The 24,589-nt window shown below is 43.4% G+C and overlaps 1 long non-coding RNA gene across 1 annotated transcript; it reads right to left on the reverse strand.

Annotated features, from left to right (window-relative positions):
• Positions 1 to 754: 754 nt before the first annotated feature.
• On the reverse strand, positions 755 to 22,951 carry LOC128345430 (uncharacterized). Its single transcript, XR_008316468.1, has 3 exons — positions 22,888 to 22,951; positions 20,178 to 20,216; positions 755 to 797 (listed from the first exon to the last, which is right to left on the reverse strand). It is a non-coding gene; the product is annotated as an uncharacterized LOC128345430 (long non-coding RNA).
• Positions 22,952 to 24,589: the final 1,638 nt, after the last annotated feature.

Here is a 24,589-nt window from a genome sequence, read left to right on the forward strand (position 1 = left end):
GTTCCCAGCATATTGACTTGGTGGTAATCATGTGACACCACCCAGAGTGAACAGCCCTCCCATTTGCCTCAAATCATGCACATTTACATCACAGAGCTTTCCCATTCATGGGCTTTCCAATGTATGTTGAGAATGATTTGAAAGGGGATTCGAGCATAGAGAGCTATAAGAGAGTTTTTGTGAACACCCTTTTATCAATGTTTGTTTTTTAAAAGTGTAGTGGCTAGGTACCTCTCCAAGTCACTCCAGGATTATCAAGAGAGCTAATCCAGAAAGAGAATTTTTTGAAGAGGAGGAGGGTGAGTGGCAACACAACTCTTTCTCCACGCCAACCTCATTGCCACACACAGACAGAGAAAGGCCCCCTTCTTGCTTGATCAGGAGTGCTGCACCAAATAAAAATGTATGCCTTGCCTGATTGTGCAGAGAAGCCTGGTTGCTGAACAGCTGCCACCACACTCTGCTCCAAAACTGGCCACATTACAGAACTGCACATTTCTGCATTAGAAAGCTCAACACTTAAAAACAAAAACAAGATCAGTACGAGGTGTGACAACAGCCCACTTGAGGGAATGACGAAAATCTGGCATCATGTACGTACACTATTTCGTCAGTTTATATTTTAAACAGTATCATTAGCTTCTCACTTTCAAAAGAATTAGCAAAGGTTATGTTAACAAACTGAATCCCAGCAAATAGATTCCATGAGAAATATGTAGCTGAAGGGCCAGCTGAATCAGTCTGCTAACGGCTCCTTTTCTCATGTCCGGCGTACGAGTCAATGCAGCCAGCTGCCACTAAGGACAAAGAGACGATTAAGCAGATGACCTGATTTATTGCAAAAATACCAAAGTTCACGTGTGTGTTTTAATGCTGTCTATGGAAAGTCAGATGGCATCCTGGCTTGTCTATCTGAAGTCAATGGAGTTGCACTCATTTATGCCAGCTATGAATTCATCCCAGGAGATACATAGCAATATGACTTCATATTAACATGGACAGCAAGAGCTTCTGCTCTGAAATTAGCAAATTGACTGCATTCTCTGGCAGTAAGGGCAAGCCAAAGCGATCCTATTAATTCATGCACTTTGATCCTGAAGGCCAAGAAAACTTATTATGATGGATGCCATAGGAAAATATCTGATGCCCCTTCCTGGAAACACTGAAATAATTCTCTGCTTTAAAAGGAGCCAGTGCTTAAAGGCCAGTATATACTATAGTTGACGAAGACTGTGTTAGGGATAGAAAGAGACCCCATAGTCATGAAGTAATGAGAATCACTGACAGTGCAAACCTATGCATGTTTACTTGGAAGTAATTCCACTGTGCTCAGTAAGGCTTACTCACTACTAGGTGTGTTTAGCATGGCAGCTGGAGTTACTTTCCTTTGAAGTGCCAAGACAAAGAAAGGCATTAGAATTAAAACTTTTTGCCATGTTCCTCTTTTTAAGTGGCAGGAAGTGTGGAGGCTCAGATTTATTATGAAGATATATAGGAGGAGGTTCTGATCCCAGACCAATAGCATCCAGAATAGCAGGACTTTTATTTCTCCTATATAACCTAATATGTTCATAAATTAAAATGCTGGTCTTGATGATGAGGTAGCCATGTACATTCATCCTCTGCCATTCAAATTTGAAATCTATAATTATTTACAATGGTGTTTGATTTCTGATTGCTTAAGGAATTCAATAGCATTTAATTTCCATAAACTAGAAACACATAATGAAAGCTAAGCTCTAATCACTGGACAAACCAATGGGTACAGTGTTAATAATGCTCATAAATGGCAGTGCTATTCCCAGTTTTAATCCAATGCTAGCTCCTGGAGTAATTTATTACTATAGTGTGTGCACAGAGAATTCCTCTGAAATTTAGATGTGAAAAGATTTATCTAGTTCATGTTGCGGAAAGTATTTTGGATCCTAGTTGGAAAGAACTGCGCAATAATTCTTCTTTTTTCAGAATTGATATTGGGTTGTTTTTTTCTAATTCCAAGAATGGCCCACATCATCCCTTTAGTGCTGGTTCTGGATAATGCTTGGAATGGACCCATTGCTGAACCTGATTTAACCCTCAATTCCCAGTGACGAAATGCCAGTTCTGATAATCTAGTGTTAGTAACAATCCAGCAGTAAAATGCCCTTGGAAACCACAGCCAATGGTAAGGATCAATGCAGTGAAAATGGAGAACCAACGTTTAATTTTGTGGCTAATGGGCATGCAAAATATTTATAGATATAAAAGGTGAGGGATGGTATACAGCACAGTGAGGCAAACTAGGGCTGGAAATTTAATTTTCATTCAAATATATCTGCAATAAACTATATTTTCTATAGTTTTGATGGCTTGAGGTTGAGGCTTTGTTTTTGGTTTTTAAGTTTTTTTAGCTTACCTCAGCCAGACTTTTTCACCTTTGTGGGTGGAGTGGGGGGATTGGGAACAAATCTCAGTTCCTTGAAGTCAGATCTTTTTAAAAACAGATCCACAAAGTTTAATTGAATTATGCGGGCTAGAAAATGAGAAATTCTGGAGTGTAAATGGTCAGTGTTATGTAGTGCTCATTAAACTCTTCTGAGACAGGTGCTTTCAGATCTGCAACATACTAAATTGTTTTCATTTGAAATTGGCCTTCCTGAAAAACAGAGACGATCCTTGAAATCACAGTCAGGTATATCAGAATAGCTAGCGTTATAGAGGAAGTTAAGTCTAAGTATATGTTCCCAGCTCATGCAGCGATATGAACATGTGGTCATTTCCTTTTTAAACCCCATGGAGTTCTTTTGCATTCAGAAGCAATGAAATCACTTCACCTTGGTAATTTATTATTTCCACTGCTTATTCAAATATTTGTCTACAGGTTTAAATATTAAATTTAAGTGAAACATGGATTGGTTTCATTTATCAAAACACATAAAATTGTAATGAAACTATTATGAATGTAATGAAACAGGGAAGTCTTAAGAATGGCAAATATGACTGTCACCCCAGTGCCGGTTGAAAGACAGAGCTATATCTTCTGCATGGGAACCATAAAGCTAATGTGCAAGCAAAGATCTGGCAACTGGAGGTGCAGAGCTTTGTAGCACATCGGAAGACTCATAGCTATGGATGAGAGGAATTCAGTGGGGATATATTTGGGAAGTCCTGCCTTCAGTTTGATAACAGATGTATATCTCTCTTGATATCACCACGTGATTGAGAAGCACCCAATCAGTAGGTGTTCCAGAGACCAGAGTGTAATAAGAAATCACCTCCAAAAGTATATGCTTTCTAGCATAGCATTTTGGTGCAATGGCAGCTGGCTCCTTCTGTGCTGATTCTGCTGTCCTGTTAAGCAGTAGTGATGGTGCCAAAAATCATAATTATCCAGTCTGGTATATGAATTTGTCCAGCTTAGCTTGTTATGCTCAGATGCATTAGAAAGTTAAGTATCATTTCCCCAAGAAGTTCCTCTCTGGCGTGGAATGTTAAAGGTGATCCTGAGAATATGCAGTCAGTGTTTAGCAGGCACATGCACAGAAGCGAGTCCCTCACTCTGACCCACTGATTTGTGCAATCATGTGAACTATGAAACCAGCTGTTTAGGAAGTGTATGCACAGCTATTCTTTAATGTAAACTAGTTGCTCTCAATGACGTTGTACTCTATCCAGTATCTTTTATGTTTGTTGTTTAGAAGTTTGTCCCCGTGAGGATCCTGTAGAGTGGAATCAGAAAGGGAAAGGGAGGGAAAGGAGAAGGGGGAAATGGAGTTTTCCCTGAATAAATTTAGTTAAATCTATATAAGATTACTTTGTGTTTGTGAGGGAAGCCGCTATAAAACAGTTGGCGATGCAATTTTGAACCAGCTAAGTGTGTGAGCCTGCAAAGCTTATGAATGTTCCTGCAATTTTAATTCATTGCATGACTGGGCCTACGTTCCTGAACTGCTTTCTACTGCTACTGCTGCTGCTTGTTTCTCCAGCTTCCTGACCTGCAGAACCCCGGAAGGTATTTTGTCCTTCTCAATCCTGGACTCTGTTATTCACTGGATGCCCACTGCAGCATGGCTCAGATCCCACCACCACCTTTTCCCTCGCCCACCCCAGGAGAACCTGCTCTTCCTTGGAAACAATGGAGTTCCTAGTTCTGCAATTACCCCCTCACCATACAGACCCCTGATTTTATTCCCGCAAAGTAGAAGGCTTTGTGATCAGGCACTGTATGGCTTGTGCTGTATCTGACAAGTCACAGAAGACTTTTGCCACCCCCTTGACTCCAGTAGAGTATCCCAATGGTCCCTGGGGAAAACTTGCTCTGGGATATAATAGGGCTTTTTGATAACCATCCTGCAAACCGAATATTTATTACGGTAATGGTGGATGACTGTTCCCGGTGGCCAGCAGTGTCATTTGCTGACATTACTACAAACAAGGTGATCCAATTCATGGCTGCGGTTTTTGTGAGAGAAAATCTTCCTAAAGTTAAACTGTTAACTGACAATGGGACACAGCTGATCTCATTTGAAATGGAGAAATATTTGCATAACCATGGGATAAAACATATGACAATAGTCCTCAAGAGAATGGCTTAGTGGAAAGAACGAACAGATTGGTGAGTTTACAACTGGCTACTATGCAACAACAATCCATGAAACTCTATTTGCTTATCAAACTACTCTTCGTTCCACTACAGGAAAATCACCTTTTGCACTGCTGAGAGGACACAAAGCTACCACCAAACTTACACAATGGCAACAACTGATAGGACTTTCCATGCCATCTCACCCTTGAAGATGCAGAGATCTGTGATCAGGTAAGGGGAAAGCAACAAAATACAAATTGTATGTGGATCAGAAAAGGGATGGATTCAGAAAGGAAAAGGGAGTGAAAGGAGGAGAAAACACAGTTGTTTCTTAATAAACCCTTAGTTAAATCTATATAAGGTTGCTTCGTGTTTGTGAGGGAGGCAGCTATAAAACAAAACTCTCATTGACTGCTGTGGAGCAAATGACCAGACCACTGAACCAAGTACCCTTTTTCTGGTATCTTCTCAGTTTGAATCAATTTACTTCATGTTTTATGTGGCTGGTGTCCCCAACATCCAGATCTAAAACCTCCTCTAATTTCCAGATATGTATGTGTGGAGAGTTCAATTTGTAGGAGGTTCTCTACCATGCCTGGTTCTATGGCGAAGCGGGGAAGTGCACAGCAAGTGAAACTATGCATTCTAGGCGAGAATATGATAAAGTGGATACACATGGAACCATCAGCTTGTACATGCCAACATTATAAGCCAGGAGAGAACTATCAGAAGACCTAAACTAAGTAGGGTGTGGTCCTGACCAATATCAACAACTAAAAAAAAAAAGGCAAGAGAAAAAATGTCTTTTGAAGTGATAACAATCAATACATGGAATTTATTACTAATATAAAGACTAAATGTTGATATAGTGCTAATGTATTTGATGCGGCCAGCATCACACTATATTATCTTGAACAGCAACAGATATATAAGCATTAATAAAGCAGGAAACAAATATACACCTTAAAATCCTCAAAATAAAAACAAATAAAGGGCTGGAAGAGATTTAAGTGAGATTTATATTCTATTTCATATCAATCTTCGAATTTCTACTTTTGTTTTTCATCTATTTTGAGGAGTTATTTTAACAGTATATTTGTTGTACCTAATTTGGAAGATTCTAAACTTGCTTGTTGTTGAATTGGGAGTCACTGAAGACAACATATACACTTAGGAAGACACAGTGAAGGTAGGAATGTGTTTGGAAATATTCCTACTTTCATTTCTTTCAGGTCTCCTACTTGTGAATGGCTAGACTTTTATTCTTTTACTCTGGACCCTATTTGTTTTGAAGGTTGTACTGTAGGCTTGAGCCCGAAATGTTTTCGAGGCCATTATCAAGGCCTCTGTAACGTTTCAGCTCCGGAGGCAGTTTCGGCGCTTCGGTGCCAGCGGGGGAAGTTCTTTAAGGGTGGGGGAGTGTGCACTCACCCCTCCCACCACATTTCCCCTGCCGGTACTCCATTCTTTTCAAACCCCTCAGGGCGGCAGCATTCCTCCCTGCTGCCCCGTTGTCCTCATTGTCCGGAAGTGGCCGGAAGTAGCAATTTTGAGGGTCTTGAAAAGAACGGAGCACCAGTGGGGGAAATATGGCAGGAGGGGTGAGTGCACCCTCCCCTGCCCTTAAAGAACTACCCACACCGGCGCTGAAGCAACTTCAGGCACATTCCTATTGTACTATGTATTAGGAATGTGTGAATCGATTTGGATCCGAATTGTGATTCGAGCTCGAAACAGCTCTGCCCAGGCTCTCCTGGCCAAATATGAGCTCGAGTCAAATTGTGCCAGATTCGATTAGTTTGCAGATTTGGGTTTGAATCAAATCTGGCTAATTTGATTCAGCATCAAATGGAATTGCAAAAAAATAAATAAATAAATCAGTCTATGCACATCCCTACTGTGTATAATCTTTTTCCTGCATCACTATTGTTTATATATGTATTGCTGTTCAATAACTATCAGGAAAAAACATGAGCTTTTACTGAATGCTTATGAAGGAACGTTGTAAACACTGAGCCAATTTTGAATCAAGCCAAGGAAAGTTCACCATCAGTATTTAGCAGAGATTAGAATGGGGATAAGGACCATCCCCATTGGAACTGTGGTTGTCAGGCGCAATGATTCAGCATGCCTGACACTTACAAGTGCCACAAAAATCAAACTAGGTGTGATTACAGCTGCCATATTTGTTGTTGATTCATGTGTCTGTCTTATTCAAGTATAAAGCACAGGTTGGGCTGGTTTAATTTTTACATCAAAAGGGGTGTGTGGCTGAGGAGAGTGAAAGTCCTTTCTTCTCTCTCCTTACGTCCCTGTATTCTACTGATTCAGACACTTTTCACCTCACCCAGTTCATTCCTGTTATCAGAGCCAGACTGGAAGAAACACTAACAAGCATAGTTACAAAACACTGCTTAAAGATGTACATATCAGGCAGTATAAAAATATGATGAATAAAATTAACAAATATAGAGTGCTGGCAAGATTAAGGTTGATTCTGGCTGCATTCGCACGTAATGTGAAAATGTTGGTTGCTGAACCCGCGGTTAATCTTTCTAACCGTGAATTGCGTTGCAGACGTTCGTCCAAACGCAGTCCAGCAACCTCCATTTCCAGGGCAGGGGTGCCCCTCCCTCTTCCTGGCCTGCCAATTGGCCGCGATCTTCAAGGGGGCATGCTGAGCGTGATTGTGCCTTTTCAAAATGGTCTGGCCGCCCTAGGCAGGGTAGGAGCATTTAAATCCCTTTATATGCCATGCCATGCCATTGCTGCTTCTTACAGCAATTGCACCACCACCCTCATTAAGGTCAAGGTCAAGCCCGCTCTGCCCACAAAGCGCCTTTAGGCTCTTCACACAATGCTTGTGCAGGGAGCCTTATCATCTTGAGGCTATTCTCACAATTGCAGGAAAGTGGGCTACGGGAGCCCAGTCCACTTTCCTGTGGTCATGGGAATCCCTGGGAGCTGTGCGGCTCACAGCAGTTAGCCCACTTAACACCCCCCCCCCATGGAAGCCTGAATGATATATTGGCCTGCTTGGCCCGCTCTCCTCACCTAACTCCATCTGGCTCTCCACACTGCTCATGTGGAGAGCCTGAGTCTATGCTGATTAGTAACACCTTGTTAACTATAATCTTCTCCAAGCATAAGTTATGGATGAAAGCAAGTGCAAAGAGTTCTGCTAATGGTGACCAGCAGTTTCAATCCTGAAAAAAGGGGATGATTATTGTACTTCAAACTAAAATATGTGAAGAGGGCACACAGTGATAAGTAAAATCTGGACTAGACAGAACAGATTTGGTTTCCTCAGATTGCCTGCCCACACACATACCAAAACAAACAAACAAACAAAAACCCTGCAGCTGAGCTTCTGAATGCTTGCAGTCAGTGTCAATCAAGAAATAAGATGTGGGCACTGGGGATTTGGGATTCAGTGTGCCATTTGGAACTGGCATATGCTGAGGGACATTAGGAAGGATAATTCTGCAAGTGGGATGTGAAGAATATAGTCTGAGGGCACAAATGTTCTGTAGGAGAGATGGCAGGAAAGAGAAGACTTGCCACAAATACTCTAAAGATACCATGAAATATTTATTTTTGTACCTTACTTTACATTCCCACATAGCTTCCACAATTTATGGAATTAATTAATTCCAATTAATATGTGGTTTACCATATTATATTTAAATTTGGTAAACCACATATTTAAAATACATTTCTATACTTGAAACATGTTAGGAGAGAACTAAAAAGTGCAGATAGCCCTTTGTAACAGAAACTTGCCTGAGGATACAAATTCACATAGCATGTGGGACCTGCAAGGAATTAAATGATGGTGGTGTTTATTATAGGCCTAGAAGCACGTCTAGGAACTCTGGAGTATACTCTTAAATTTTTCCAGAACTTTACTACAAAACGTTATGCTCGCACATGCAGTACTATGTGCTTTTTTAATTGAAGAAGGGGAAAAAATACAAAAGGTCAAACTTGTACCAATGCTACAAGGCATTTGACAGGCCGAACTCCTGAGGGCCATTCCAAGTGTCATTGCTCAGCTTTAGCTGAGCCTCAAACAGGTGGATATACTAAAACATACTATAACTGAAAACATGTTATATTTTGGGCAGAAGACTGTGGTTTTTGCATTCTTAATAAAGACTAGCGTTCAGAAAATAACCGACTAGAAAACAGTACTTTGTAATAGAGCATCATGCTAGAGATGAAAGACCAGCCAGTTTCTGTATGCCCATTATTTCAGAACACAGCAGAACTCCTTGAAACGTCAGCTCTACAGAATCCATGGCAGGGTGGAGTGGATAATGTCCCTCTTTCTGGCATTAAATAGTTAATGCTGTGGTTGGTGATGTGGGTTTGTGGCAAACTTCTGTGGTTACTAATTTAAATGAGCATCCTCCCTGGAATGCAACCAGACCGAAGGAGGCCACCATCACGCAGCATCCTCTAGTGCAGGGCTTCTCAACGTGTGGGTCCCCAGATGTTATTGGACTTCAGCTCCCATAATCCCCAGCCCCAGTGGCCTTTGGTTGGGAATTATGGGAGTTGAAGTCTAATTACATCTGGGGACCCACAGGTTGAGAAGCCCTGCTCTAGTGGCTGTATGGCCATTTTCCCTTCTTCATCCCGCCTTTCCCTCCTCTTCTTCCTTGGCCGTTCCCCAGCCCTGACATTAGCCTCCTCCCAACTGCACAGAGGGTGCTGGGGAGCAGTTTCTTCTTTCTTGCTACCAATGTTTTCCCTTCTAACCTTCCCCTGGTCACACTTCCTATTTTCAAAAGCAGAGAGAGTAGGAGAGAGAGCAGATGGGGCTGAGTGATCATAGGAGGCTCAGAGAGATGGTGACTTTAACAGTCATGCACCTGGACCGCCATTTCAGAGTGGCTGTTTGCCAAACAGTGGCTGTGCCAACCCCCAGCAAAGAGCTGATTTGATGGGAGTGGGCCGCAAAAGGAGGGGGCCAGGAGCATCTTGCTGCCCCACTGGTGCCCCAGTAATCTTCTGCTTGAGGTGGTCACCTCCTCATGGAGGGATCACCCCGATTAATGTCATGGATAATTCATTGTAATAACACAGTTACATACCCAAATTACCAGCCATTTGGGACGAAGAGCTTGGGCTTTGAACCGGGGATACCTGGCCCACTTTAAAAAGAACTTTAAAAGACAAAGGAGAGAAAGAGGGAAAGGGGAGTGGGGAACAGTGCTGCTTAAAGTTAGTAACAGATCTTTAGAATCATGTTGAAAAAATATTAAATGTAACCCATATGTACACCTTTGATGTCCGTTTTACTGACTCAGCTAGGCATCATTTCCAACTTGGAATGACAAAGCTTCTTGCTGTTTGCTTAATGAAATCTTCAGTGGGTTTACCCCTAAATTAAAAAAGCACGTTTATACAATATATTCCTCCTCTGCAACAGCTGTCACAAAGGAAAACTCTCCCAGAGTTATCATTGTTAAGCAAAATACTAAATATGACTTTTTGATCTAGGCTGCTTTCTTCAATTTTATCAGGATGTAGGAAATCCCCAGAGGAAGCTGGTGAATGACCTTTTTCATTCACACATCAGAAATCATATTGTCAGTTAATGAGGTCATTCACACAATCAAAAATTGTGTTCTACCCGGGTTTGGGAGCTGTGTGTGCTCCCAATTTTCGGTTGTGTGGAAGCAAGGTAGGGGGAAAACCTGGATAGAAGTGATTCTGTGGAAGCAAAGTAGGAGGAAAAGCTATCCAGCTTTTCTTCCTACCTTGCTTCCACACAATCACTTCTACCCAGGTTTTCCTCCTACCTTGCTTCCACACAACCAAAAATTGGGAGCACACACAGCTCCCAAACGTGGGTAGAACATAGTGGAGCTCTTCTCATAATCAGTGAGAAAGGCTCCGGGGCAGTCTGTGGGGAGAGCAGTTTACACTCACCCTCCCTGCAGATGAGCAGCTGTCCCTACTTGGGCAGGCGGATTGCCCTCCCAGTCAAGCACTGGCTCCTGCTGGTAGCTCCGGAGATCAGGGTGCAGGGAAGTGCCACCATGCGTCCCTACCCAGAGCTCAAATAATGCACGGTACATTATTGGGAACCCTTCCCCCTGCCCCGGAGTGTGCCAGCCACAGCTGCAAGCAGCCACAGCTGACACACAATTGCCAAAACGGGGTTAGGAGAGCACTCGCTCTCCTAATCCTGTTTTGAGGGGTGGCTTCACAAGCGGGTTTGCTGCCGTGTTGCCACCGGGATCAGGCTCAATCCTGGTGGTTCACACGCACATGCAAAACCAGGCTGGGATTCCTTAGCCCAGTTTTGCACGTGCATGTGAATAGCCTCAGTTTTTGATTGTGTGAATGACCTCATTAACTGTCAAAATGATTTCTGGTGTACGAATGAAAAAGGTCATCCACCAACTCCCTCTGGGGATTTCTTACATCCTGGTTAAATTGAGGAACGTAGCCTAGATGACCTCAATGTTTTGTTGCAAATACTACCTTGGCAGGCAAATAACATAACACCTTGGGGTGATATGAAGAAGGAAAATGGTATGAGGGAAGGGAATGAAGCTCTTTCACCTCACACTATAGTCGCTAAAGCTCTTCTCACGATCCATGAGATGAGCTTCTGTTGGGCTTGTGGGGAGAGCTCGTAGCTGGGCAGCCGGCTCCATCATGGAGCTGGTGGGGGCTACAGAGATTGGGGGCCACACGGCCCCTGGAAGTTCTAGGATGCCCTGTGCGAGCACATGGGGCATCCTGTAGAGACCCCCGAGCCCAGGAGGCTGCTTGCAGCCTCCCAGTCAGGGGTCTACTCGTGTGTCACCATGTACTGCAGCAGCACATGAACAAAAAAATGAGGCTCCATTAACCTCATTTAAGAGGAGGGGGAATTAGGCGGGCTAGTCGCCTTGGGAGCACCAGGCTCACCTGCCAGCCCGGTGGTTCCCACGATCCCTGGAAAGCGGGCTAAGCTCAGCCCACTTTCCAGTGATCGTGGGAATAGCCTCCCTGTCTGGATCCACCCCGACAGTGAAAAACAACCACATTAGACATAGCAAAAGCAGAATTCAGGGATATGTTTAACATCTAGCTCAACCCTTTCAGGCTCTTAATATGGCTATCCACTTTCCACTGAGCCTAGGGGTTGTGGTGGCCTCAGAATTTCTCACCGGGGGGGAGCTTTTCAGGCTTATGGGCAGGGCTTCTTACATTCACTAGCCCTGCTACTCCCACTGCTCACTCAGAGTTCCTTCCACTCTGAACCCTCCTCCAGGACTGGCCCCTCATCACTATCCGGCGAGACCTTACTTCCCTGCTTGGGCCAGGGACAATGCCTCCATGTGAGCGTTTTGATGTCTATTTCTGCCCCCGCCCGATGGGGACATCCCTGAAAGACTTGAGGGGGGGAGGGCCGCCCTGCCCTGGAGCTCACCACGTTTGCCTGCAGTGATCAGTTCTGCCTCGGGGATTGCCCAACAGACCCTTAAGGACTAGGAGAGAGCTGCTACAGTATAATATCCTGTTAGAACATTTTAAATTAATGGCACTCACTGTTGATGGCACAGATGTAATGAGAAGGCCACTTGAGGTGGCATCTCTGCAGCAACTGTGACTCATGTGGTGAGTCATCTCTAAGGACAGGCCATTACAATGCGATTTGTTAATACTTTTTTCTTTTTGTGGCTTACGGCAAGGTAGAAGAGCATGGAATGGTGGTGTTCAGTAACAAGCCACCATCAACAAATGTATGGCTAAACAGCAGGGCCATCTCCAGGTTTCAAACCCCACTCTATGAGAGCCCCCTCCCACCCTAAGATTTGTAGTGAAGCATGCCTTAGCGGATGGGATGGAGAAGAAGAGATGGCAACAGAGGACTTCTTTCAACTGAGAAAGTAGCTCTGTCGCTACCATACTCACATGAGGACAAAGGCTAAGGGCAAAGAGGTGGTCTCAGGGATTATCAGTGGATCCTTCAAAGGCTCTGGGTTCTAAGCAGTTGCTTACGATACCAAACCTGCTAAGCAACCACTGGGCATTTGCAGTGTTGAGGAGCTAGTTTGCGTGAAGCTGGCCAAAGACAATCCAGATCATGTGAGTACTGACATCTCACAAAAAGCACTGAAAAGCACATCTTCTGTAATGACAGCCTCGGGGGGGGGGAACCCTTCAAAATACAAATGGTAAGACCATAGAATGCACTTTCCTCGGAGGCGCTCTTACCCCTGGACTTCTGGGCTGAAGTCCAGGGCCTCCACAGCTCCAGGAGCCTCCAAATCCTCTTTATTCTGTCCCAGATGTTGTGGTCACCCAGCTGAGCATGATGGTGCTTAATTTGCAGGGGTGGGGAGCTCCAAAGGCCTTTAGGTCCAGGCTCCAAAATTACCTAGGTGCACCTCTGACCGTCCTGCAGTTTTGCAAGGACCCGGCGGGGTGTGGGGGTGTTATAGGTCTTTCTTTCCAGTAGTTACAGTTTTTGTGAGCTCTGAGTAAACATCATATGTTAGGAGATGCACAGATTCACATGCGCATTGCAGACACACCAGCCGATTAGCATTTTTTTCTTGAATAGGAATGACTGCATATTATCAGGATTATGATTGGAAACAGCAACTTGGCAACTGGCATTTCTAGCCTAATCTCAAAAAAAAAAAGAAGGAAAAAAAAAAGCCCCTGACCTTTGGCTTTGTTCTGATCAAATTTGCAGAATTGGTATTAGTTGTATCTGGTCCTGAACTTTAATCTCTGGCTATTTAACATGTACAAGTGGTTCTCAGTTTGCATAAATCTGCTTTGTCTTTTCATTTCTTGTTTCAGTCCGCTTCAGATAGCAACTCAGGGTTATCAGCATCAGAGTCCATGTTAAAGACTTAATTTTGCACAGTTTACAGTACTAAAAATCAGGTTATTGCTTCATCTTTGAGACAAACCAAAATTGAAAACAGAAATAAATGCTGCCAGAGAAAATGTGCTGATGCCAGAAAAGCAAAAGCAGTGACTTGAGAGAAGAGCATAGTCTCCCACTCTTATGTTTCTTATTTAGACCAAAGTCTGGAGATTCAGTTCATAGAAAACTTCAGTTAGACTGGCAATCAATCACTGGGTATGTGCTCTTGTAAGGAAAGTAACTCAGATCATGTGTTCTTTCTCCTATTGAATTAAACTCAATGAAAAGCTTGCAGGATATACATCTTCATGTCCATATGAGTGAAAAAATGACAGAATATCTGTGAAATCACAACCACCATAAATTTGAAGCTATATATTCAAAATTAGAAGCCTACAGCCAAGAGCTTTCCCAGACAGCAGGCTTCACTGTGGGTTTTCTGCAAAGTTTTAGAGCGAGTTCGAAGTTGCACCAAAAAACCAACACAAAAAGTGGATTATTTTACCCCAGATATAAATCGAGCTACACTCTTTACATGTGATGAAAAACCTGAATTGTGTGTGGTGTGGAGTGCTCCCTGAGAACTTGCAGGGGCTTTGGGGTAAATTTGGCCAATATGTGAATGCACACCTCTATTCCGGAGGAGATGTGAACTAAAAGCCGAGAGAGAAAAACTTCCAAAAGGATTTTCTGGGAAGTTTAAACCAATACATAAAATTCAACCTCCTTCAAATATCACTGGCCCTATGGGTACTTCTTGCAGCAGCCTGCCTCTCCTAGTGTTTCTCCCTTTCATCAGCACTCTGTCTCCTCTTTAGCCTGATTTTCTCCAGCCTTCTGCTTCCTCTCTCAGATTCCCCATCTCACCCCTTGCTCTTGAGCCACTGGGATCCCTGCTGCTCAGTTTCCCTAACTTCTGGGACAATTGCCATTCAGCTACCGGGACAAAAACAGGAAAGTCCCTCTGAGGCAGGCTGAAGATAAGGAAGCTAGGCAGGGAAACGGAAAAGCAGGCATCCTTGAGCAGTGGCAGAGTCACAGAATGTTCACAAAGATTCCATCAGCTCAGAGGGGTGTGCTCAGAACCAATTTTCATGGTTTGGTCTGAATTCGAATCATATTCGGACCAGATCACAGTCCACGAAACAGTTGGGTTGGACCGACCAGCTGGTCCAGTTCACTGGTTTGAGTGGCTGTAAAAAAAGAATCTGGTGAGGGTTCCCCTTTGCTTCTGAAGGACAAAAAGGTTTAGTAAGGGTAGAGGGGGAGCAGCGATTGAGAGGTGCCTTTAAAAGTAACACAGAAGGCAGCAGGTAGGGATGTGTGAGCCTGCTTGATTCGAACTGTGGTTTGAACTGCACCAGTCCAGGTTGGGTGGTCCAAGTTTGAACCAGACTGGCCCCCTAAAGCAGGGTGTTGGTCTGAGTTTGAACCGGACAAGCCCCAGGGTTCTAAGAACCAGCTCGTGGAACAGTTCCAATATACTTGTAAAGGGGAATCCAGCGAGGATTCCCCTTTACAAGTAAAGAGACAGGGGCGTATATAGGGTAGGGCAGGCAGGGCACGTGCCCCGGGTGCCACTTGAAGGGGGGCGCCATTTTGTTAAAAATAAAATAAAATTAAAAATGGCTACCGAAAACAAAATGGCCACCGTGCATGCTCAAATGGCGTCTGTGAGGCGCTAGGTCATGCCAGGCCTTGCAGAGGTGATTTGAGCATGCGCGGTGGCCATTTTGTTTTCAGTGGCCTTTAAAAAAAAAAGATATTTTTTTAAAATGGCCACCGCACATGCTCATATGGTACCTGCGAGGCCCTAGAGGCCAGCAGGGTGAGGGGGAACCTTTGCAACCCCCCCCACAGCCTTTGCACCCACCCCCCACAAAAATATTTTATATTATACACTGTACACATATTCACATTGGCACTATGTAGAGAATCAGGGCTTGTGAATACTGAGCTGACGCTTATGACCTAGGATTGTATTCATTTGCTCTTACTTTGCTTCTTGTGATAAGTGAGTTAAATGTGATGTCTTGCTAATATGGCTATTAATGGTGAGTTTGTCTTTGAATCAGTGTGAAATCCTTAATATTAAGGCCCACTGGGAGTTTCTTGCTCTCTTTCTCTCATTTTAACTGTCTTTCTGAAATACTAGAATATATTCCAAGCAGTGACACAGTTTACTCTGCATATCCTTTAATTATTTTCAGAGTATCTGGGGAAAGTCAAATTCTCCATTGATTTTTAAAACTTATGTAATGGTGATGCTACAATGCATAGTAGAGAATTAGACAGGCACTTCTGTTTAGTTTTCCCAAGTACACCTCCACATAGTATTTGGGTATTTCATGAGCCCCGGCATACTGACATTTGTAGTTTTCCAGCATTTTTTGGTCTGGCTAAGTCCACTGCTAAATAGTTTTTGAAATATTAAAAGATTAACGAGCCTGACTTGTATTTTTCAGCTGATATTATGGTAAAGTTATCTGAAAGATGGGTGTCAGATGCTTGGACAGGGGGGCGCAATTTCAGTGCTTGCCCTAGGCGCTATTTTCCCTAGATACGCCTCTGAAGAGAGATTCCCTAACATAAGGCAGACGGGCGAGCAAAAGTATATTTTATTTTAAGCCACTGGTGGCGGCAGCAGAGGAGATTCTTCGAAGGTGGCATGGGGGGGGCAGTGGGGGCTCCTCCAAGCCCTCCACCAGCCTCCTGAATGATCTCTGCACATGTGGAGGCCATTTGCATCACCTTACAAATTATGTAGTGATGAAAATGACCCCCATGCATGCGCAGAATCCTGAATCAGGCCACAGCTGGCTCGGGCTGTCATTCAGGAGGCTGGTAGGGGGCTTGGAGGAGCTCTGGCCACCCACCCCACCCACACACACACTGCTTCTGGAGATTCTCTGCAGGCAGCGGCTTAAAATAAAAGGGAATCCTTATTTTAAGAAATCGCCTTTTACTTGTAAAGGGGAATCCTCACTGGATTCCCCTTTACAAGTATGCCCCTGAACCAGCCTGTGAACTGATTCGGCCCAGTTCAATGGCTGAACCCAACTGGACCCAGTTCATCCAAGCCTGAAGCCGGACCAGGGTTTGGATCCAGTCTGGATTCGAACTGGACCAGCCAAACCGGTTCCATTCATTTCCCTACCAGCTGGCCTGCAGTGTTTCACCCCATCCTTGCAGCAGCAGTGGCAGTGGCGATATCTGGCCTCAGCACATGCCGGATATTGCCACCATCACGGCTGTAAGGATGAAAGGTGAGGAGTGTCACAGGCCTGCCAGTAAGTGTTTTCTATTTGACTTTTAAAGGCACCTCTCACTCTCCATTCCCCCGCCACCCTTTACAAAACCTTTTAAAAATAATAATAATAATAATAAGAGTAATAGTAATAAACTTTATTAATTAGCCACCCCATAACAGATTGTTTTCTGGGCAGCTCACAATACAGCATTAAAGCACATAACATATGAAATGACAACACACACACATCCCAACAGACAAATGCAATACGCCAGATTCCCCTTTACAGCCACTCAAACCGGCAAAGCAGTCTGTGGGCACACTGTGTTCAATCTGGTTTGATCACAGACCAGGCCCCTTTAACAAGGGCCGGGCCGGTTCACAATTGAAACAGTTTAACCAACCCAGTTTGCAGTAGACCGGATCAATCATGGGCCGGCTCGATCACAGACTGGTTCAGCACACCCCAACAGCTTGCCAGTGTCAGAAGGAACAATAAAATTATAGTGGAATTATTGCTATCCTTGTGTATGGTGTTTAACACAGAGTGGGGAAACAGGTCTCTTTCCCAAAAGGCTCACAATATAAAAGAGACACAAGAGAGACAACAAAGGAAAAGGAGGGAAGAGGATGCAGGAAAGATTTGAGAAGAACATGGCATTATTTCATGTACACTTACTTAGGCTTGATCAGAGCATAGTATGCGGACTAGGGAGCCGTCATTATCCCATCTACATAGCGTCTGATAGACGTTACCGTTAAATTGCTGAAAATCAGGGCTGCATTCAACAACACAATCAGCTGTTTCAGATGATAATTCACCATTTAGGGTGGCATTTGACTCTACTTAAAGTCTCAAAATGTATGACCCAAATGGAAAATGTTTTGTGATATCTTTAAAGGCACCTTTAGCCGCATGTGGTGGAATTCTCTGAGAGTCAGAAAGTTTTATTCAAAGGTAGTTGGCAACATTTTCAACATGCCGGGCCTTATATTATTAATAGCTCCAACTGTTGCAAGTAAATAATGTGAAGCATCTGTTTCTTCAAAAAATCAAGATGTATTATATTTTTTTAACCAGGTCTGTGAAGCACTTCCCTTTCTATTTGGGCCACGTTAGTGATTTGTTTTATTAGGGGCTTGGGAGGTATCTCAATGGCTTTAGCTGAATTCTAAGCCAAAGCTTCTATTTGGAGTGGAAGCAGAAGCCCTTCCACCATTCCTATCTGCCACCCTCTCCTTATCTTTATTGGTACTTACAAAGCTTGGGCAAGAGACAGGCTGCCCCCATTTATATTTTTATTTGGAAATGGCAACATAATAACATACAGTTAGCCTCTGAAAGACGGGTGATGGGAAGTCTTAGAACGCCTGAGCCCTTGAAGGAAGTGTGACTCTTTAAAGCGGGGATTCTCAACATGTGGGTCCCCAGATGTAATTGGACTTCAACTCCCATAATTCCCAACCAAAGGCCACTGGGGCTGAGGATTATGGGAGTTGAAGTCCAATAACATCTGGGGATCCACACACTGAGAAACCCTGCTTTAAAGTATGGGAACTGTGGGGCAGGATAGGGATTGAATTTCCTAGCCTCATCATACCTGGCTGCCACATGTCTGAAGTCATGTTGTAGCAGACTGTGGATAGTGGAAAATTCCTTTCCTGACTCAGGCCAGGTTACTGGATAATCTCACTGACCAGTTTAAACTAGTTCTGCAACAGAGGGAGACTTTAGTCATCCCTGTCCTATGCTCTGAGATGCAGACTGGCTGGTTTAAAAATCTGTAACTTTCAAGACCTGAAAGTTAAGAAAAAGATTCTGGGAAAATCCAGAAGTTCTGGTAGGTTCCTGCTGCCACCAAGCACTCTGATTTGCCTAGAACTGGACCATTGGATTGAGTGCTTTAGTCCAAAGTCCCTCTATAGCTGGGTAATGGGCAAATGCAAAAATCTGCTCCCCCTTTTTGCTAACAGGCAAGACTAAAGAAAAAAACCTTTCCCTCCCGTGAGTTTTGCCTGCACATGGAGCTAATTATTAATTTGGCCAAGCTGTCTTTGAGACATATTCTGCACCAGAGAAATCCCCCTTAGCCCCCGCCCCCACTTTGCTGGGTTAATAACAACCCTTGGAGGCTTGTAAAAGGTAAAGAATGGGGGGGGACTTTTATTCAAGTACTACAGACTGGTTCCGTCTGAGACTTTTAACATTTTAGAAACACTTTAAAATACTTAATTAGTTACAAGAATACTGATGGGAACAAAGGTGTGAAGCTTGGGCAAAAGGGGGCAGGGACAATGGGTTTGATCTCAATCGTTCTTCCTATGTGTATTCAGAGAACATCTCATATGGCTATTGTCTCCAAGCACTATAGACAAAGTCTGGACCACATCACCATCACTTCTGATAGAATCAGATTAAACAAATGTATGTCCAAAAGCTGTCACCACCTCCCCACCCCACCCCCAGCACTTCCATCCATGTAAAGACAGGTTTACCATGATAGGCATCCCATAAAGGACCAGGAAAGGCACAATAGCTGTAAAACCCTAGAATACTGCCCAACTACAAATTCATACCATATACCGTATTGCCAATGTCAAAGACTGAGTATTTTCCAGAAGGTTGAATAATAAGTGAGCAGCATAGGCTTCAAAAAATTTTCCCCCAATCCAAGCACTTTATGATGGATAGGATATACTTCCTTTTTCTCAGTGCTAATATAGTTCTGCCAAATCCTGACTATCAAAATGGCATCTGCTCCTATTTGCAGCCAACCCTGACTATTTAGATTTTCACTTTTATTTCCTCTTAAGTACTTGCTGAATTATCACTTTAAAAAAATACTAATTCCTGCTGGGTAATATATCAAAAAAGAAATACAATACTGCATGAATCTATATGAGACCCTCTCTCCCTACTCCCCCTCAGTTTTCTTGCCATAACTGGTCAGGAAATGAAACCACCTCCATAGGAATTTAAAAATGGGACTCTAGATTTGGTACAGGCTAAAGGGCTCAGCTTTTTAGATCACTTCCTCCCCTTGGGGAACTAGTAAATCAGAAGAAGCAAATTAAGAACAACCTTGTGCCTCTGACGCAATCCAAGATGCAGGGTAAGTGGCTGGAAATGCAATGAGAACAGAGCTTCCTGGAAAACAGTCCAGGAAAATGCCACAAGAGTATTTCTGTGCATGGTGCTCTGCAGCTGTATTACATAAATATGTCGTGAAAGAAAGTAGCCCCTTTGGATTCTCACCATTCACTCTGTTCTCATCAACCAGAATAAATGTTGTATGCAAGGCAGTTTTCACAGGGGTGTGTGTGTGTGCGCGCGCGCGTGCGTGCGTGCGTGAGCATACACTGACCTGTCCCTAAAGGTTTAGGGAAAGCAGCAACATTTAAAAACAATTCTTAATAAATAAAATAGAAAGCAGAAAATTGATAGCCATTCATTTTAATATACCTGACCTGCTTACCTGACCTGCTTTTTATTAGTTGCCTGAAAGACGGTCACACTACATGAAACACACAAAAAGCACATTCATTCTGAAGAAAGTGATGCTAGAAAAGCGCAACATGTCTTAAGCTGCATCCAGCTCCACATCAGGGGGAAATCTGAATCTATCAAAGGAGCATGTTTCAATTGTTTTAGTTTAAAAAAATGCATGCCCTTCAGAGTTCCCTTCACAGAAGCTGCCAGCTGGTACTTGCAAAACGTTCAAGCATCATTTCTCAAAGGCCTGGTGCAACCTGGTAACACTTGCCTTTTTCCTCCTCCCCCCTGAAACGTATTCTCTGTTTTGGGAAATTGGAGCATTGATTTGTAGGCCTGTACAGTAAGTTGGTAAAGTTGGGAGAGGATGGTGGAAATACTGATCCGCACCACAAGGAGGCAGGAGAAGAAGGCGGCGGCGGGGGGGGGGGGGTGTCTTCAGTTGCTAACCCAGTATTGGCACAGCAGCAGCCAGGCATCTGAAGAGCATCTTGGGAGTGTACGGGGTGGGGGGAGGATGCAGGGCAGCCTGGGAAAGTGCATGGGGTGGCTGGGTACTGTAGTTCCACAGCAATTTTGCCAAGAATGTTGTACACTGGCTTTTATATGCTATAAATTAAAGATCAACAACAAAAATGAAACTTCTCCGCACCTAGCAACTTTCCCTTTGTCTCCCCACCACCACTTTTTTTAAAAAATAAAGGTTATTAGAGAGTGCAAGCCTCATTGATGACTTCACAGATCAACTGAAGAAATATGGATAAATTTGGTATTCAAGAAACTGCAGCTGTTCTGTTTCTCAGGTGCAGTTCATCTGTTAGGTAAAACATGATTTGCTTTTCACTTTTGTCATTAATTGGAACAGTATGAATTCAGTTTCAGCTATCAGGACTCTTTTATTTTGTCCCACTTCATTTTCCTTCAGCATTCAGAGAGTTAATATTTAAGAATTGCCAACCCTCTATCTGTAGTGACACAGTCCCAATGCATGCTGCTTTTCTGAGTAACAGCATGCAAATAGTAGCCAAAAGAATGTTAAAGGCACTGTTGTGAGAGACCCCTGACTTCAGTTAATTTGGCTCTATACACATCAGGCCTGTGCCTTTTAGATGAGCAAGAGCCCAATTCATTTTCCTAGTGGGGATTCAATTCTCAGCCATTTAAAAAGAGGCAGAATGGGAATCAAAGATGAAAAGCTGAGAAAAGTGATGCAGTTCTGCAGGCTCACCCATGACCTAGGGCTTTAAAAAAGATTAAGAAAAATGGTGCAGGCTGATTTAAATTAAGCATGGATTTCACTTCTCCCCCCTACCCCCCGCCCCAGATTAAAGACTCACAGTTATCCGGACAAAGGAGAAAGAGAGAAATGACACTCCTTTTCCGGAACCTCTTTCCTTTTAGCATTCTAAGTGCCTTAACATGATGCAGGTCTCTGTGAAATTTTGCATCATTCATAATGAATAATAAGATTTAGCTGCCCCGCTAATTATGTAATTCAGCTCCATATTCTGTTCTTCCTGTAATGACAGATTAAATGTCTGCTATGATTAAGTATCAGTTTGCTGTCCACCAGATGACCATTCACCTCCCAGCAGAAAGTCCATCCTGAGAAACATTTTCCTTTGTCTTTCTCTTTCATAGACAGATACCACAATTTTTCAAAGAGATCTGTAGGCTCTAAAGGTCAGTCCTGGCTAGCTGCCAGTTGCCACCCTTCAGCCTGACAGATTATGAACAGCCCTTCACTGCAGCCCTAGAGTACCATGTTCATGGCTGTATTTTACACTAAGCATGGATATTACATTGTTTTATTTACTCAACAAGAGTAGGGGAACTAGTCACTATTGCCCAATGGTTATTATAGCCCCGTATTTTCTTAGACAGCTAATGCGCTTATTACAGAAGGAGTTACTAAAACATGAGCAGTCCATAAAAATTATGAAGAGGCAGCAACCCTATTTGGGGAAACGTAACATATTTCACTATGAACCCCATCCAGAGTGCAGAGCAAAAGATGGGAAACAAGAACCACAAATATCTTATACTTTCCCAGTTTCTGTGCAGTTACAAACAGCAGGGAAGTAACTTGCCTAGGGAGCAAGAGGTTGCTGGTTCAAATCCCCGCTGGTATGTTTCCCAGACTATGGGAAACACCTATATCGGGCAGCAGTGATATAGGAAGGTGCTGAAAGGCACCATCTCATATTGCGTGGGAGGAGGCAATGGCAAACCCCTCCTGTATTCTACCAAAGACAACCACAGGGCTCTGTGGGCACCAGGAGTCGACACTGACTCGACCGCACAACTTCACTTTACTTTACAAACTACTGGACTCAGAACATCAGTACTACATCATAGCCTATGGCACAAAACCAGCATACAATAGGCAAGGCTATGGTTGCCAGTTCCACAGCCTAGTATGGCTCCTGCAGTTGGTGGCACAGAAGACAAAATAAGATCAGCTCCTGCTTCATCTGTCACTGTAGTGTAACTCTATGGTGGGAATGGGGAAAACCATGCTAGGTAAAGCATAGTGGTTAAAGGACTGAGCTATGAATCAGGAAATCCCTGGTTTGAATCTCATATACTGCTACTATGAACATTTATATACTGCTTTTCAACAAAAGTGTTCAAAGCAGTGTATAAACAGTTGTTTATTTAAATAAATAATAAACGATCTCTTCCATAGGTACCTTCGGCAGGCCACTCCTTCTCCATCTGCTGTATTGTGTGTTTCCCAAACACAATAGATTCCCCCTCCCACTTTAACTCCTTCCATTTCTGTTGAGGTCTATTGTATCTGGGCATGTGCTGCTCAAGAAGGATGGAGTGCTGACAGCATTCCACATGCATAGTGCCCATGCTGCTGTACCACTGTTCTAAAAAAGAAAAAAAAGATCAGCATTTTTGCTTTAATAAGTATGACCATTTAAGTTTGGGGAAAATAAAAGGGAGGAAATGGATGGACGATGATGTTGTGTGACACCAAATGTTTTTAGTCCAGCATTGCCACCTCTGCTTTATTTCTGGAATTCTGTGAACTCATTTCATTGTAAAATATTTGGGCTTGGGGACAGGAAAAATATAGCTTTCCCTGTGACTTTAGTTTTGACTGGAGAGTACACACTCACTAGCTGCCTATCCTGTAGTGCTAATGTGAGCAGCTAAAAGAGCAGGCATCTGAATGTAGCTGGAAATATGAGCCCTGGAGGCTTTAGAGACAAGGCTTCTACCCCAAATCTCCTTCAGAAGAGAGTGTGTGAGTTCACACACCAGCCAAACTTACCCCAAAGTCCCTTCGAGATCCTTGGACCCACTCCACATACAAATCAGGCTTTGTCTTGCCAGTTCTAGCTTATCTTGATGTATTTCCAGGTTTTTAAAATGCTGGTTTTAAGCCACTTTTTCTGAACACTCCGGACGAAATAAGGAGAGGCACTGACAGAATCATTAGCATGGTAAGAGGGATACTCTCTTTAGAAATGCAGATATAGCTCTTCAGTAATCTCTCTTTCCCGCCCCACTTCCGCTCATTGGCTAGAAGGAAAACGAAGTTGCAAGTTCACATGCGAATGTGAACTTGCAAAAACAGAAAACAAGAGCAGACGGGAGGGGCTGCTTCCCTCAATGCCAAGAGTGTGATTCAAAGTGGCTTCGCTCAACATTTACCCCGCAGCATGAAGCCATGTGCTAATAACTCCCTGTTAAGGTAAATAATGTACCTGGAAGCTTTTCATGTGGGGCTTTTGAAGCTCTGTAACTCACTTCTCCTCTAGAATGCAGGGGGTGTATTCACATGTTGGCTACATTTACCCCGAAGTCCCTGCAAGTTATCAGGGAGCAGTTCACACACAATTCAGGTTTTTCACTGTATGTATGTATTTGTTTATTACGGCCCAAGGCCAAGTTTTTCACTGTGTGTTAAAGTGTAGCCCAATTTATATCAAGGGTAAAAAAAATCCAGTATTTGCAGCGGGGTTTTGTTTTTGTTTTTGTTTTTAACAACTTCAAGTTTGCAGTAAAGCCTCCCTGTAAACCCACGGTAAAATCTACTGTGCATAAAAGTCTGGAGAGAGTTTCTATCATCAGGTGTAGCTGCTGCAGACAAATGTACTCAGGGAGAGCAAGGAGCATGGAGCAAGTGGGACAGCATGGGGGAGGTAACTAACCAGTGAACTCCCCTCCCTTCTGTACCTTGGTACACTCTGCACAGATACTGAATGCCCCAACAGAACTATGGGGCAAATAAACCTATTTTTGTTTGTTTTTAGCTCTGCAGACTTTCAAAAGGCATCACCATCATCCATTGATAGGTTCTCTGGTGCTGAAGGCTGCACTAGATGGTTCTCAGAATTCACAGACTGAAGATCTACAAGTGACATTGTTAAGGTGCAC

This window comes from Hemicordylus capensis, chromosome 1 (genome assembly GCF_027244095.1).
Source record: "Hemicordylus capensis ecotype Gifberg chromosome 1, rHemCap1.1.pri, whole genome shotgun sequence".
NCBI classification, from domain to species: Eukaryota; Metazoa; Chordata; class Lepidosauria; order Squamata; family Cordylidae; genus Hemicordylus; species Hemicordylus capensis.